This window comes from Amphiura filiformis, chromosome 7, assembly GCF_039555335.1.
Source record: "Amphiura filiformis chromosome 7, Afil_fr2py, whole genome shotgun sequence".
Classification (NCBI taxonomy): Eukaryota; Metazoa; Echinodermata; class Ophiuroidea; order Amphilepidida; family Amphiuridae; genus Amphiura; species Amphiura filiformis.
This window is the reverse complement of record NC_092634.1, coordinates 52,288,997-52,299,300: the sequence shown is the minus strand read 5'-3', so window position 1 is coordinate 52,299,300 and position 10,304 is coordinate 52,288,997. Positions and strand designations below refer to the sequence as shown.

At 36.8% G+C, this 10,304-nt stretch overlaps 1 non-coding gene across 1 annotated transcript; it reads right to left on the bottom strand.

The window, feature by feature from the left end:
* Positions 1 to 10,024: 10,024 nt before the first annotated feature.
* Trnat-ggu (transfer RNA threonine (anticodon GGU)) lies at positions 10,025 to 10,098 on the bottom strand. The gene has a single exon. It is a non-coding gene; the product is annotated as a tRNA-Thr (tRNA).
* Positions 10,099 to 10,304: the final 206 nt, after the last annotated feature.

Here is a 10,304-nt window from a genome sequence, read left to right as displayed (position 1 = left end):
CATACATTCCCCTCGTATCAAGGATTCCACCTACCAAATTTGGGCCCGATCGGACAAAGTACATGACCTTTGACCTTTAAAACTACCCGATAAACAGCGACCGCCAGTGACCCATCTATGTCTGAAATATTGGAACGATGCGTTTTTTTCTGATGAGGGCACAGGTGTTTTGATCTGCTGTCGAATAATAATTGTTGACGTCACAAAAAGTATCATAGAGACTAGGCCTTGCATATCATTGTGAATCTGGAACAGCGATCACATATCAAATTTGAGGATAATTGAACAAAATCAAAAAATTACATTTGAAGAAAAGTGCCGTTTATTTAAAACATGTCTAAAGGAATTTAAATTTAACTGTTTTGTTGCTTTATTGTTATGCTTTCATAAATATCTTGACCTATACCTTAGCTGAGCCGTATTGAATAATTTATTCTTGAACGTGTTGTTTATGTTTTCTTGATTTTAAAGTCCACATATTATTGAATGTTGATAATGATACGTTAATGAGAAACGTTCATTTTCAGCTTATTATTGTACAATTATAACAAATTGGAGCGTTGGAGGAATGTAAAATGACCCCGGGGGGGCACTCAACTTTGGAGGTGACGCGTATGTAGGGCTGTTAAGACCCCTTTTCAGCATCGCTGTCACCCAAAGACCCCATATTTTTTTACGAACACATGCTCGCTCCGCGCTCTGTCACCCGAAGACCCCCTATTTTTCCATTTGATCTGTCACCCAAAGACCCTTACAAGTTCAATTTGAACAGCAACTTTCATTTATCACTGATTTTGTTACTTATTTGAAAAAATAAAGAAATTTAAAGCCATTTAGAACTAGAAATTCGATTTTCGAGGTTTTTGTGGCGCTCTTTTGGTTCTCACCCAAAGATTCCATTTTAAAAAAAGGTCATGTTCTCACCCAATGACCCCATATTTTTTACATTTTGCTCTCACCGAATGCCAAAAATCATGCTCTCACCCAATGACCCCATATTTTTTACATGTTGCTCTCACCGAATGCCCCTTAGTGCGAAAGCGCCAGCCCTACACCTATATCCATTTCAAATTGAAGTGCCCCCCCCCCCCGGGAAAATGACACTACAACGGAGTCTCATGTAAATTTGTAGAGGAAGAATCAAAGCTACGGGGCTTTGAAATTCACCCTGAATTCAAACATGAAAGTTGACATTTATTGCTTTTAATTTTTAATGTAAGAACTATTTACTAAAGGTTTCGAGTTGTAGGTTGACGATGAAAAATACATAGTTGAAGCTTATTTGAAGGGAAATTACTTCAATTTATATACTCAGTGTAATAATTATGTATGCTCAGTGTTAAATGCACATATAAAAATGTGGGTCGAAAAGTGCAGGGACGTTGACTAGTGACATCCACAAGGACGACGCCTTTGTACGAATCAAACAAATGGAATTAAATTGTAGAGACAACGTTAAAAGATATTTTGAGTGCGGTCAATGATTCACAGCAGTTGAATAATATAATTATAGGCAAAACCGTTTTGTCTGTTATTATGTTATTAAGTACATCGGATACATAGGAGGATACGTCGGATGCATACATGCAGAAATGGCAAAGTTAAATCACAACACTTACGGGTATTTTAGAATTGCCGTATTTCAACGCAAATGACCATCTCTCTCTTCATATCCCGCATGGACTACTGTAACCCTCTGTTAAATGGTATCAAACAGGAAGATCTGAATCGTTTACAGAAGTTCCGAAACAAATGTGTCCGGCTGACTTACCAACAACCAAAATCTTGCCGTATCACCGATTGCTCACTAGAGAGATTGCGAAATTTACGTGAAACGTGACACGGGAACGCGAACGGCAAGCTACATTAGTCGAAAATCGGTTATTATGCCCTTTAGAGGGTGAAATCTATTGTGAATTGGTCAATCGTGGAATTACCGTAAGGCGATTACGTTGCGGTTGGTAGCAAAAAATGACGTTCCAAAATGACAAAAAAACGCATTATAAAATGTAGAAAAATGTTATGTTTGTCATGTTATGAAACAAATCAAAGTATCCTAATAGAACAAGTCCGACATGTAATAAAATCCATTTTGGGGGTTAAAATTTGATCTCGTATAGACAAGAAGAAGTGAACAAATTTCGATTTTTTTTCGACGCGAATTCGAACGGGCAGATTGCCTATTCATTTGTGTGTGGAAAATGCCGTCCAAAAATCAGCTTGCGAAGAGGCGTTTTAGGCAAGATTGTGTCGTGTTACGGCATAAATGCGGTATAATTGTCTGTTTGGGACGGGGAACAGAAGTTCGTGCAACGCTATTTTTCGCCTTGCTTTTTCGTTGTGCATTAAACATCTGTCAAAGTGTTTTGCTTATGGATACTATTCAGCAAACTCCAAAATGTTTTTAAAACATGATAATGCATGTGTTTTTGGTTTTAGTTAAAACGTTTTGATAACATATCGATGTATGTTTATATAAAAATCATGAAAACTCGTGTTATACTGATAATACAACAACATTTTAAGCCAAAATTCGAAATGCTATAGTAAAATATCATTTGGCAAACATATTTAAGTGTCTATTGTGTTAGAACGTTTATCAGCAAGTTTAGAACAAAGGGTTTTTGAATGTTATTAAAACTTTTAATGCCCTTGACTCTCACATAACCTTTAACCCGACATTTAACGTTTTCTGTAATATATTTGTGTTTGCTGGGTAGTAATCGAACTAGGCACATTAGATTATCTATTTTCATTTTGCATTAGAAAGTAAACAGGGTATTATTTATATGATAATGGAGTTTGTTTCTTGTTATTCGAATAATATACACCAAGACTTCCTAGGCATCCAACACCAAACTCTGTTTAGATTATTTAGACAAATAGCATACACGTGTGAACATAGGCCTATACTCATTTTCCAATAGCCCGCAAAACTCAAATATCGCTAATCTGGACTGAATCAGGTGGATGTCAGTTCATAAGAGCAATGTCGGGGATTATAGATCACAATTTTTCAATCGATGGGGAGAGATGAGGTCCCACCAGGTCCGACCGAGTCTCCTACACAGGTTACGCTCCCTGTGGAGGGCGGAACCAAACTGGCTGATGTGGAGACTAAGCCAGTTTGCGTCGGTCTGATACTCGTCTATCCTCGTCTTTGACCATGCGCAGATCTGGCTGGTCAGGAAGATATTTAATATCCCGAATTTATAATATGCCTGTATTGCCTACCAGTTCCACCGTATAACCGATTTGCTAGAGAATATTTGTTACCATGTTTAATAAATTCGTATTAATCGTATAATGAAATGTGGCCATGATGCAGTCATGTCTACAGTAGAATTCATCTCGACCTTTGCAGGACTTAACCCCATTAAAAGTTATTAAACCAAGATAACACTCATTGAAACAGCTCAACTGATTAAATCGGATCTTCTCTGGTTGTGCACAAGTGACTGTTTTCATGTGCGATATCGCAATAAAGCTGGTATTCATAGCTTCAGTTGGGTAACCGATTATAAAGGAAACGAAAGGAAACAATTTTATGTGTGGCTTTGTTCACGAAATCAGACAATGGCGTGCTTTTTGTAAACCAGCATTCTTGAAAATGAGCAACATAATGATTTTTGACTTAACACGGTTTGGAAATAATTTCTTCATATTTTTGGTGTTATCTGTCGTTTACATGTCCTTCCTAAAACACAAAAGTACGACCCTCTCCAAACACCTAAATTAGCTAAAAATTTAGGACATGTTACAAAACTATATTGTCTAGAATTTTAGAAGAGTACTTTTAATATTGGCCGGTTATTTTTCACACAGCGACGTTAACTAGGCAATGTACTATTACCTATAACATTAACTAAAACACCAAAGTACGAATATTTCCAAACATCTAAATTAGCTAAAAATTTAGGACATGTTAAAAACTATATTTTCTAGAACTTTAGAAGAGTACTTTTAATATTGGCCGGTTATTTTTCACACAGCGACGTTAACTAGTCATATCCCCATACTGTTAACGTAGGGCTATTTGTAAAGGTCACGCGTCAATGGGAAAGAGCACTGTGTATTGTGTATAGGAAAACGGACAGTAACTGCAGTATGGCCAAATGTATATTGTGTACATAGTGTGTGGATCCACTCTTCTACGGACTTGGCTACTAAGCATGTCGGGAAGGATATGGCGGTATGCTGACCTGGGTCAATATGTTCTGGGCAGATGAGGTCCCACCAACGACCTACGACCTTGTGTGCGATCATGTGTGACAGGCAATTCCCGATATAATAGAGATTACCTGACTGAATGCTTAGAGCATTATAGATACAGCCAGTCGTATTTGCATATCAATACCGAGGAAAGTAGTTCGATGAAAGAAGATAATCTTCCCTGGTTCGATGCACCCAAGGTGAATCAATGGGTGCTTCCTATTACCTTTAGATTATTTGTCTCAGCATAGCGCCATCATGATTGCAATTGTGTTTACACGTAGTCTTGGTTCAGACTCTATGCGGCTATCGCGAACATACTAGGAACGACGAGCGTTAGGACCGACACAAACTGGCTGTGTAGGAGGCTAGTTTGGGTGTGAACGGGACTATGACGTTCTACCGCAAAATGCAGAAATCCGTAACCCGTATGGCGTTTGCAGTGAACGCCTCTCCGCAATCTCTCTACTAACTTGCACTGGCTCCGTATTGAAAACTGCATCAAGTTCAAACTTCTCTGTGTACACTGAATGGACTCTGTCCCCGGTACATGAAAGATTGTCTGGTGGTGAAAAAACCTCGTCTTGGGTCAGTAACCACCCGTTCTTGTCACAACGTGAAACCTGAGGTCCCTAAGACACATAAATGTGCTGGAGACAGGGTCTTCTCATTGGCTGGCCTCAGAGCTTGGAATAATCTCCCAAATTACATTCGTAATTCTCCAACAGCAGTTGAAACCTTCAAATCTGCTCATCTGTTGCAGATTTCCTATGTTTAGTTTCTCTTGTTTTTTGCTGCTTTTTTTTATTGTGCTTTGAATCCAGCAGTAAAGGCTATAATCCAGCAGTAAAAGCTATAATTGGATGCACGATCATTCATAAAATAAAATATTGTACAGGTCCAATAAAATATGTTGATGCTCACAAAAGGGTGCGCTTCCTGCCTGTCAAGAACTTAAATATTTCGCCGGGTAGAAACATAAATATTTCGTTGTATCTCTATAATAACTATTCGAGAATAAATACCGTTTCACTTTAATAAGATTGTCATGCAGGTACATGTATTAATTATTGAAAATGATTAATGACTCCTAAGGTACTCGAAGACTTTGGTCACTACAGACTGCCCTCAGTTCATCATATGTGACCGTCCACGGCGAATGAGCCGTAAATTCCTCCGCCGGTCAATTTTGTTTTATTTCGTGTTTAAAAAATAAACATCATAAACTTAAAAATGGTATATCATTTGACTTCAAACGATGTTCAGAAGCGGAGTTATGGTTAGTTAAACTTTGCTCCTTCAACAAAATTATAGCTTTTTCGTTTCTATGTGTGTCTCTTTTCCACATTGCTGGCAATAAATATCAAACAGTCATAATTGGCGGTCATTTCAAATCATCCCCAAGCCAACGAGGTTTAAGAAGGTTCTCTCATTGTTAATTGTTGGTTATGCATACCTATACAAAATACAATGCCTGGTAACCCACGACTTGAAAAGGATTTAGCAAAAGCAAACAAAGACCAAAGCTATTAAAAGTTCTATAGCCATCTAAGGTAGAAGCTTATTATCCACTTCAATAATAGGATTATTGATTGGTGTTGTGACTATCAAAATAAGACAGATGTCGCGCCAGCTTAAGTGACCGATGAATACGACCTTCGTACACATTTTACACCATAACTCAGAATACAATTTAGGGAATTTACGGCTCGTTTGTGCTGCCGGGTCACATATGTCATATGTCGCTGTACTAAAAAAATGTACTAAAATTGAGTGAAATGCAAAGACTGGAAATTAATACCCCGTTTACATTGGGCAAAAGTCGTAATCGAATTCCAATGATGACTTGTATCATCATTCATTTGAAGTGAATTCGAATAAGTCGTCATTAATTACGACTTTCTGCTAATGTAAACGAACACGTTGTTGAATTCGTATTTACCTGCCGTAACCACTGGTAACAAACGAATTGAATAGTCGTGAATGCGTATTTGGAATCGAATTCAGCCGATGTAGTGTAAACACCGACCCATTTCAACTAGACAATCTAAATTGTACTCACCATTTACATCCATTCCCAAGAAATGTTATTATGTCCATCATAGCATTATATATCCAGTAAAAGACACACTAATATCAAAATTGATGCCTCATTATAGCAATGTTGATATATCACATGTATTTCAAAATGGATGCCTAAATTTGACCTCAACCAGGTAACCTATAACCTGACCTATGATGACCTATAGCTTTATAGAAATCTCTTTTCCAAACAACACATGATGGAGGCTATACAGTATTCAATTTGCTATACCATTCATTGTGGAAGATATATTTAGCGTGCATCACTAAACACAGTAAATAGTATAACAGTAGATAGTATAACAAAAGATATAATTTATTCTATTCAAGTACTACTTGAATTGAAAAAATGATGCCTTGTTATGAGGCATACATACTGAGTTACTATAATCCCATAGTAACAGGTAAACAAAAAAGTATATAGGGCAAAAATTGTATACTTAAATGATTTAAAAGCACCTTGTAGGTAGAGATATTTTATAAGTTCAGGGCATGAGGTGATGAACATATTTATGTACTTCATAAATTTGCAAGAAAAAAAAAGAATAGGGGTACTGATGAAAATCAGGGTATATAGCCCCTTAAGAGTATGTGATTAGACTCAGCGCCACCATCACCGCAGACAATAACTTCACATACGTGATTAAATATGAGAAAATACTTTATGCGAGATAAAGTATATTTAAGTGCTCGGATTGCCTGGGACATGAGAGCGATATAAATACACATTTCATGGCAAATTATTAAAAAATTATATTTTCGATATTTAAAATTTTCAAATGATCGTCGGCTTTTCCGCCCAGCTACATACACTTTAAATACATATCATTAGATTTATAAAGTTTACTTCAAGGACTGTTAAATATCAAAAATAATAATGCAATTCGATTTGCCTGGTGTACTCTCATGTCCCAGAAAAAATAATGTGCAAACGATGCTATCCGAGCCCTTAAATCATTAACAACTCTCAAACGGACACAAAGTGACTCTTGAAAATATACAATATCGTGTTGGGTCACAAATACTAACGGAAAGATGGGATGTTATGTTGACAGTAATTACCGTAGTTTGTTATGATATTAATAATATGTTTTATATTTTTGAGATCATTGTACCTGATCAAAATACGTTCTAAAGTCTTAAAATAAAGGTGCAGTTTACTTTCGCAAATTATACGACCTGCATCATATATTTTCTATCCTGTTAAGGAGAATCAATTTGATCTGTGAAATTGGTTTTGTTACACGCCTTAAACATCTGCTCAGGTGTAAATTGCAAGCAAAACAGCTAAATTATTGTTCCACAAACAACAGTCAAAGTAGTCAATGTATTTTGCCCTACGGTCTAGAATCATTTTGTAGATCAATTGTCTAGTTCACGAGTCATAAGCGAGTTTTCCAATCTTGTAATGAATGTATTTCACAAATGAATAGTGTATTATTGCCTGAGGTGGATGTGCCGACTATTTGGGAATGGACGTAATGCATGTGGCTGATATACTACAAATGAGTTTTATCACATAAGTGCCTGGATGTAGGAAAAAGTAGGTCGAGCTAAGGGACGCACCATTTGATACTCAGGGGGGTAGGAAGTTGGGGTCGGGGAAAGAAATTTTTTTCCCCCGCCAAAGGCGGCGAATTTTATTTTTTTTTTGCCGCCGAAGGCGGCATGTTTTTAAAAAATTTCATGCATTTATACACAGTTAGGTGGGGAAAGGTTTTTTTTGCTCATGTAGTGGGTGAAGTTTTTTGGAAAAACTTCCTACCCCCACCCTGAGAATCTAACGGTGCGTCCCTAAAGCTGGTGAAAAAGCACATACCTCTTTTTCCTAGGGTTTGTGGGCAAAGTCCCGGGAAAGGTTGAATTTGAAATTGTATACAGCTGCTTTAGAGGAGTATGAAACATAGTAAATTGATAAATAAGAGAGACTATATCAGTTCGGGGGCACTAGTAATTCACGGACGTCTTTGATTTCAAAGTCGGGTCAGCGATTTCACATATGGGGAGTCTGTGATATCACATACGTCGAGCTTTGTTGACAGCTGGCCACTCAATGCAGCACATCGGGACGAAACTGAGTGTATTAGAATAAGCAACTATGTCTACCTGTGCAAAAATTACATGTGCAAATTCTGACAAATGGTCCCAGAACACACTAAGACGAAGTATGAAAATATTTAAACGAAAAGACATCCTTCGATCCTCTTTGTCAATCTTTTTACTACTTTATTATAATGTGATAATAGCATTCATTTTGAAACCAATGTCAATATAAAACACTTAATCAATAGTTTTGTTAATAGACTACGAAGGGAATCATCATTCGTAGATTTTTATTTAGAGGAGTATCGCTATAAACATGCGCATAAGTACAAAAATGGCTCATAAACATGGTAGTAAAACGCTGTACTAAATTTATACGACTACTTTAAATTGAGTTAATATCAAGGCTCATTGTTTTATAAAGTCTTTAATAGGATATACGTCAACATCAAATGCAACTAAAAAGCGAGCGGTTCTATTTTATGACCCAATTATATGTGTACTTGGTATGAAAGCTCTAATGCTTATTACTAATCTAACGCACACGGCCCCATATTTTAAACTAGTGGGTGAACATTTACGGAATTCCTATATGTTTGAAATGACAACCCAGATTATTAGAGGATATTGCTTTGTATGCGATGTATTGTGTTTCATTTTCAGTGGTGTAAACAACGCCTTTTAAAAGCACTCTTCCGTATTTAATATCTTTTTATACCACACAGACCCTGGTGCAAAATCATCAAATGTTTGCCTTAATTGGCCCCCATAAATAACACACATTATTTCTAAAGTTTAAATAGGAAGGGGGCAATGAAATAAAAAGGAATCGTAAGCTTTATTTTACTGCAATGATCTCATAAAAAACATTAAAAAAATTCCCGATTTTTAAACCTACTTGGTGGGTTAACAAATACAAATTTGGCACCAATGTCCAGATTTCTCAGTTGGTCTTGGTAAGAGGTTAGATCTAAAGACCCGTTGATCCTATCAGGACATCGGAACCATTACACCCCAAGCGTGAGTACGCTCGGACCAACACTATTTAAAAAACAGGTTATTATTGTAAGAGAGAGGAGGCTAAAGTATCTGTAATGTTTTTGAGGGAACATGTATTCACAAGCAAATTATTACTAAGTTCAAACACTTTTAAGTATCTTATTTTCAAAAATAGATGTAGATGCCAGAAAGCTATATGACTTTAGAAAACCGAGTTTGAAAGTTGAAACACTGGGTATTAAAAATACAAAAAACATAAAAATTTCAATGGTATTCCATCTTATAACTCAAATTGACATCAATGATATTGCTCTCATTTTGCTCGATCGGCTCACATATTTTACTAAATTGGAACGAAACATATGAATGTGAATGTTCTGCAAAATATAAGGCTATGCGAATATAGTAACTCCACAGACCCATAGCCCGCGATTCTACACCAAATAATATGATTCTCTATTATATCACTCATACATAAATTCTAGACAGTTCATTGGTTGATTGCCATTTTCATTTTTACCATCAGCCTCTCCGTGTGATAGTTTTTACCATCATAGCGCTGCGCCGTACTGCGCCTGCGCCAGGTCGTGCGCTGACTTTTAGACTCGCCGATTTAGTTACGGGGTGGACATGAGAAAGGTTTTTAACACATGTAAACACAAAAATGACAGCCAGTGAAAAAAATCCACTGACTATCCAGGATTTGAACCTGGGACCTTCGGATCACCGGACCGATGCTCTACCAACTGAGCTAATAAGTCAGATGGAGAAGAGCAGTGATGTTATTATCTATAGGCCTTCAGTTTAATACCCGCCCTCTATCATCTTCTCATCCAAGAAGCTTTAAGAAAGAGGTTTGGAAATCATTCCGAAATCATATTCGAGACGGAGAAATAAAGTTTAATCTATGTGGTAAATTAAATATGAGAAAGGTTTTTAACACATGTCAACACATACATGTGTTCCTG